Here is a 6,257-nt window from a genome sequence, read left to right as displayed (position 1 = left end):
GACTGCCAAAAGGCCTTCGACAAATCAAAGAGTACCTGTCAATACCGCCAGTTTTGGTCCCGCCCGAGCCAGGTAGACCCCTGTTACTCTACCTTGCGGTACTAGATGGAGCATTTGGTTGTGTTCTGGGGCAGCATGATGAAACGGGGAGAAAAGAGCAGGCCATCTATTATCTCAGCAAGAAGCTCACCCCGTACAAGGCCCAGTATTCTCTGTTGGAACACATCTGTTGTGCCCTGACTTGGGTGGCTCAGAAATTGAGGCACTATTTCTGTGCTTACACCACGTATCTCATATCAAGAATGGACCCATTGAAGTACATCTTCCAGAAGCCCATTGTCACGACCCAAGCCGATGGGCCGTGACGGGCGCCAAAGTCCTACCTGTCAAACACCCCTAAGCATGCATCTAAAACATGAACCTGAATAACATCTGTTGCATTACAAAATTAACATACGTGAAAGAAGCCTGCCATCAAGGCATATGTACGTATACAGGCAGAATACAGCGGGCGAGCCGGCAAGGCTGCTATAGACAACTATGCAGCAAAAACTGAAAGCCGACGAGGCCACATACATCTCAACTAGACATACTGTCTACAGACCTCTAATAGAAACATAACTGTACAAAGACGGGACTGAGCCACGTCATACCCATATACATATATATATATATACACACACAAACATATCGTACCAACATCAAAAGCAGCTCCGGGTCAAATGGAGCGCGCCAACTCTCGCGGATCAAGGATCCTAAGAAGGGGGACCGTCAGCTTGCCTACTTGCACCTGCGGGCATGAAACGCAGGCCCCGTAGAATACGATGTCAGTACAAAAAATGTACTGAGTATGTAAGGCATGGAAATTAGTACGTAAAAGACATAGATGAAACATGGAATACTGAAACACATTTTTAAATCTGAATAACTTTGTAAATTTTGAAACGTTTATAACGCCATGCACGTGCGTGTAAATGTCATGCCATGCATGGGTATGGATGTACATAATATTGTCAAGCCACTGAGGGCATCACATCATATCATTTCGGCCATTGTGGGCAATATCATCAAGACCAGCTGATCAGGTGGTGGTGCATATATAACGCCATAACCTCCCATATCCCATATATATATATATACATACATATATACGCGTATATAACGCCGTTTGAATACATACATATATACGCGTATATAACGTCGTTTGAATCATATTTTAGCCACTGTGGGCAATATCATCATCATATACCAGTTGATCAGGTGGTGGTGCGTATATAACGCCATAACCTTTTTTCATATCCAATATACATATATATACATATATACGCGTATATAACGCCATCTGGTCATGGGTCAATGTAAATGAATACAATGCATGAGAAGTACGTCAATAAAATCTTTCGAAGTGTCAAGACACTTATGCAGATGACATCTTCTTTACATTTCAAATACTTGATATGCTAGCTGCAAGTAAATAAAATCACATCAAAATATACCATAGTATTGTATCTAGTTGCATGTCCAATTCACGTTGTAGTATCTAGCAAGTTTGTGTCTGATTTTCTTTTGGAAGTAGACACACATGATTTACCTTTTTTTTTTTTACCCTTTTCCTTTCTTTATTTATAAATTATATTTTACTTATTTCACAAGTTTATTTTTCCAAATATCAGGACTTGTTGCTACAAGGAGCTTCTACAGATGTACCAACACAATAAAAAAAAAAAAAGCTAGGTGCTGCTACATATATCATTCAGATATGACAAACGTGAAACTTCAAATTGTTAATATGGTGCCAATAAGAACATACGCAGTAACCATTACAGCAGAGAGAACGAGGATCAAGTCATCTCAATCATTTATCACTTACGTATTTTCTGAGACTCATAAAAAGATGATAGAATAATATGACATATGGAGATTCAAGAATATAAGCATCTTTAACATTTCTACGAATAGAGACATTTATGGAAGTTGTGTATTTTTCCGTTTCTTGTGTAGCATGGATCATGCCAAAAAGAAAGAAGGGAAGGCCTTAACATTCCTGTCCCTGAAATCGTTTGAACGACTCTGCTTCTGCAAAATTTACACACGAAATTTGGCTTTGGATTTTTGTTGAAATTTAGACGAACTGCTTCTGTTCTTGCTTTAGAACTTAAATGTTCTTTCTGTTTGAATGAGTAACATGACTTGGATGCAAACTAACTGAAGTGTTTGAAATGAATTAGAGCAAGCTAACGAAGAATTGAAGTGTTCTTTCTGTTTCTTTAAAGTTTGGAAAGACTAACTTTGTTTTGGAGTCACTTTTGATTCACATTGGATTTTTGGCAGATGACTTGGTTAGTCAGCCATTCTTATTTGTCTAGGTGGCAATAAGTGACTACTTAGTCACTTTTTACCTTGGTGAATTCTTTTTCTTCTTGACTTGCGGGTTCTTTTGCTTCTTGAATTCGATTCTTTATTTTTTTATTTGATCGTAGAAAAAAGTTTTGTTTTTGGTTTTTATTGATGTTTTATGACCCAAAAATCGAGTGAATAGCGAGTCAGTCATAATCCATATTCCATTATTGGATAGGTACGACCAATCCATTTTAACTGAAAATTTCTTTATGCTTGTTCCTGAAGTATAATACGGTCCATTTGTTCCTGAATAGCTTCTTTCAAAAGGGCTTCTGCTTCCTCGGTAAATGTCTTGGTAGAAGATATGATTTCTTGGAACTGAGGTTTATTAGTTTTTAAGTAAGTACGTAGCTCAACAAGAAATTTCCTTACCTGTCCAACTTCTAATGAATCAAGATAGCCGTTTGTTCCGGTATAAATAGTCATTATCTGCTCGTCTACCGTGAGAGGAGCTGCTTGGGATTGTTTAAGCAATTCACGTAATCGTTGACCTCTTGCCAATTGATTCTGAGTAGCTTTATCGAGATCAGAAGCAAATTGTGCAAAGGCTTCTAATTCTGCGAATTGTGCTAGTTCTAATTTTAATTTACCAGCTACTTGTTTCATGGCTTTTATTTGAGCTGCGGACCCCACTCTGGAAACGGAGATACCCACATTGAAAAGCCAAACGTGTAGTGATTTTTACTGCCAACAACCAGAATAACGATCCTGATACCAAAGATACTGATACCGCAGATCAAGATCAAACAAAGGAAGTGGCTTTAATACGCTATTCGCAACAACCAGATTTTCGGCGAGGTATAATCAAAGGCTCTATGCGGGCTCAAAGGCGCAAAACAGTTATTTGGAAACTCTTCCAAGCAAATGTGCATTCCCCCCTTTTCTTGACCAGTAAAACCCCCCCCCCCCCCTTCCTTTTTCTTTTGATATCTCTGGACTTATTAAACCAATTTTTCGAAATTGGTCAGGTAAAGAAGGAGAATTCAAGATTCTAGAGTCTAGAGAAGAACAAACAGAAAGAGAAGAAAAAAAGGAAAAGGACAAAAAAGGGGAGAACAAAAGAAAGGAAAAAGCACGCCACGTTGATTGGGGATAATTATTAAGTTTTTATCCACTTATTAGATAATCGGGTAATGTCCCGTTACCCGATAATTAACCAGCTACCCGCATAATTTAAAAATTGCCCCAAATTACTTAAAATTCTATTTATTTTTTAAAATACTTCATATATACTTTATATATTATACTACCGTGGTCATATGGTACCTTGCATGGTACCATTTCATAATTATTGGGTATTATCGCTCGACCCGTATTTTATTCCAAAATGACCACTTTCAATGAAACTCGTTTTCTTTAATCCGTGTACCCCTTTATCCTTCATAACACTTATTTATCGCTTATTAATATGATAACGTCAAGATGATCTCATCCCCGATTCTATGTCGGCTAACCGAAGACGACACTTTTAACGTACGAAAATGCAAGATGTAACATCCTCCCCCCTTTAGAAACATTCATCCTCGAATGTTCCACTCTCCGTGATCCATGTAACTTTGGCAAGGTCGCCTTTTGTAACAACACTACTACCAACTCTCCCCGTAGAAGCTTAATAATTCAACGACACACAGGACAACGACATTAATCAACAGAAGAATTTATACACGCACCTTGAGGTTATGACGTCTCAGTCGGACCCTTCTCTGGAAGAGGAAATAGGTAGGGATATCTAGACTTCATGTCTTCCTCGGCTTCCCAAGTCATTTCTTCTACATTGTTGTTCCTCCAAAGCACTTTCACGGAGGCTACCTCCTTATTCCGCAGCTTGCGGATTTATCGGTCTAGAATGACAACCGGAATTTCCTCGTATGGCAAGTCCTCTGTAATCTGTACATCATTCGTGGGCACCACTCGGGTAGAATTGCCAATGCACTTTCGTAACATAGATACGTGAAAAACTGGATGGACAGACTCCAATTCCGAGGGCAGTTCTAATCCATAAGCTACTCGGCCCACTCTCCGAATGATCCTATAAGGCCCAATATACCATGGGCTACGTTTACCCTTCTCGCCAAATCTCATCACACCCTTCATAGGTGACACCTTCAAGAATACCCAGTCATCAACCCCGAACTCTAAATCTCGACGTCGTACGTCTGAATATGACTTCTGACGACTCTGAGCTATCAATAGTCGATCCCGGATAAGCTTTACTTTTTCTATGGCTTGCTAAACCAGGTCAGGCCCATGTAATCCAGATTCTCCAATGTCGAACCACCCTATAGGCGACCTACACTTCCGTCCGTAAAGAGCTTCGTATGGAGCCATCTGAATGCTAGAATGGTAGCTATTATTATACGCGAACTCAATAAGCGGCAGATGATCATCCCAGCTACCTTTGAAGTCTATTACACAAGCTCGCAACATATCCTCCAGTGTTTGAATAGTACGCTCGGCCTGTCCGTTTGTCTGGGGATGAAATGATGTACTAAGACTTACTTGAGTCCCCAATCCTTTTTGGAAGGACCCCTAAAAGTTAGCTGTAAATTGAGCTCCTCTTTCCGAGATAATAGATAGAGGGACACCATACAGTCGTACTATTTCCTTAATATAAAGCCTCGCATAATCTTCTGAGGAATATGTAGTTCTAACAGGCAGAAAATGGGCTGACTTTGTGAGCCTATCAACAATCACCCATATCGAATCGAACTTACGCTGGGTACGAGGTAAGCCTATGATGAAGTCCATATTGATTATTTCCCATTTCCAAGTCGGAATCTCCATAGCCTGCAATAATCCACCGGGTTGTTGATGCTCAATCTTAACTTGCTGACAGTTAGGACACTGAGCAACAAATTCTGCTATATCCTTTTTCATTCCGTCCCACCAATATACTTCCCTGATGTCATGATACATCTTTGTTGCTCCTGGATGGATAGAATAACGAGAATAGTGAGTTTCTCCCATAACCTGCCGACGCAGCCCTGCAATATTAGGCACACATAATCGCCCTTGATATCTAAGGACCCCATCTTCTGAAATTTCAAACGGTGTTTTCTCCTTCTGTAGAGTGGTATCCCTATAATGAACTAACACAGGATCCTCGTACTGGCGTTCCTTTACTTCAGTTACTAAAGAGGATGTTGTCGTATCCTGAAGAGTAATTCCAATATCACCTGAGTCCAGTAACCGAACTCCAAGACTAGCTAGTTGATGAACCTCATGGGCTATTCCCCTCTTTTCTGGCAGCAAATACGACAGGCTACCCATAGATTTTCGGCTGAGAGCAACGGCAACTACGTTCGCCTTCCCCAGATGGTATAAAATATCAACGTCATAGTCTTTAGGTAGCTCTAACCATCTCCTTTGACGAAGATTCAATTCCTTTTGCTTGAAGATGTACTGGAGACTCTCATGATCCGTATAGATATCAACATGAATGCCATACAAGTAGTGCCTCTATATCTTTAGTGCATCAATCACCGCAGCTAACTCTAAATCGTGGGTTGGGTAATTCTTCTCGTGCTTTCTTTGTTGTCTAGAAGCATAAGCCACAACCTTACCATGCTGCATCAGCACACAACCCAATCCAACGCCTGAAGCATCGCAATAGATAACACAACCATCGGTCCCTTCTGGGAGCGTTAGAACCGGTGCTGAAGTTAACCTGTCCTTTAATGCCTGGAAACTCCGTTCACAAGCATCAGTCCATTGAAACTTTGCTCCCTTCTGAGTCAACTTTGTTAAAGGTGCTGAAAGGGAAGAAAATCCTTCCACAAATCTATTGTAATAACCTGCCAACCCAAGAAAGCTACGAACCTCCGTCGGTGTTGTGGGCCTATGCCAAGTCTTTACTG

This window comes from Nicotiana attenuata, unplaced genomic scaffold (genome assembly GCF_001879085.1).
Source record: "Nicotiana attenuata strain UT unplaced genomic scaffold, NIATTr2, whole genome shotgun sequence".
Taxonomy (NCBI): Eukaryota; Viridiplantae; Streptophyta; class Magnoliopsida; order Solanales; family Solanaceae; genus Nicotiana; species Nicotiana attenuata.
Note: the sequence above shows the minus strand (reverse complement) of the source record.